The sequence below is a fragment of the Morone saxatilis genome, unplaced genomic scaffold (genome assembly GCF_004916995.1).
Source record: "Morone saxatilis isolate NCDOM2014 unplaced genomic scaffold, NCSU_SB_2.0 Contig15, whole genome shotgun sequence".
In the NCBI taxonomy this organism is placed as follows: Eukaryota; Metazoa; Chordata; class Actinopteri; family Moronidae; genus Morone; species Morone saxatilis.
In genome coordinates this window covers 3,799,368-3,800,064 of record NW_023339707.1, presented here as the reverse complement: position 1 = coordinate 3,800,064, position 697 = coordinate 3,799,368, and the positions used below count along the sequence as shown (strand labels likewise).

The 697-nt window shown below is 45.2% G+C and overlaps 1 protein-coding gene across 1 annotated transcript in view; it reads right to left on the bottom strand.

Moving 5' to 3' along the window:
* Positions 1–697, bottom strand: part of LOC118324981 (keratin, type II cytoskeletal 8-like) — a 6,764-nt gene that overhangs the window by 387 nt on the left and 5,680 nt on the right. The window lies entirely within an intron of this gene.

Below are 697 nucleotides of genomic sequence, written 5' to 3'. Positions count from 1 at the left end.
AAATTATTGATGATGCAGAGAAACGGAAACGCTCAAACAGGTACTCATCAGGGAATGATAAAACATCCAATCGGGGTCTAATAATCCTCTCCCGACGGAGATTTCTGCGGAGTATCTGCGCCTCGACATCAACTGGCTCTTCAAGAAAAGCACACGCCATGTCTGCCACTGCCCTAAGTCTGCAGGTTTCAACTTAAGAGCAGTAGAAACTCAGCGTTAGTTAAAGAAAACCTGCCAGCGAGCAGGTTAGGTTCACGGAGTATGTTGCCAGGGTAACTGACTCAGAGTTAAGCTGAACTGGCTTTGTGAAACCGAAAACCCAGAGTTTCCCTCATCTCAGGGTTAACTAACTCAGAGTTTTCACTAAACCTGCTTTCTGAAACGGGCCCCAGGGAAGCTCTCAGAAAAAACCCTACCTCATGTGACAACACAAGCATGGACCTCCTAACTAACAAACAAAATGGAAAACGTGGGTCTAGGGGAACAAAAACATACTCACCTACTCCAAACTAAACTTTAGACGAGCCCCCATTTGTTACGACCGGCTTAAAGGCACAACACATTAAAAGACACCATACTAGGTACGATGCAAAGGTATAACATTTATTTGTAACAAAACAAAGGAAGAGCAACATAAACAAAGGCTGGGATCTTGTGCCAGGGAGCTGAGAGTGTGAGGGCGGAGAAAGGATCCACT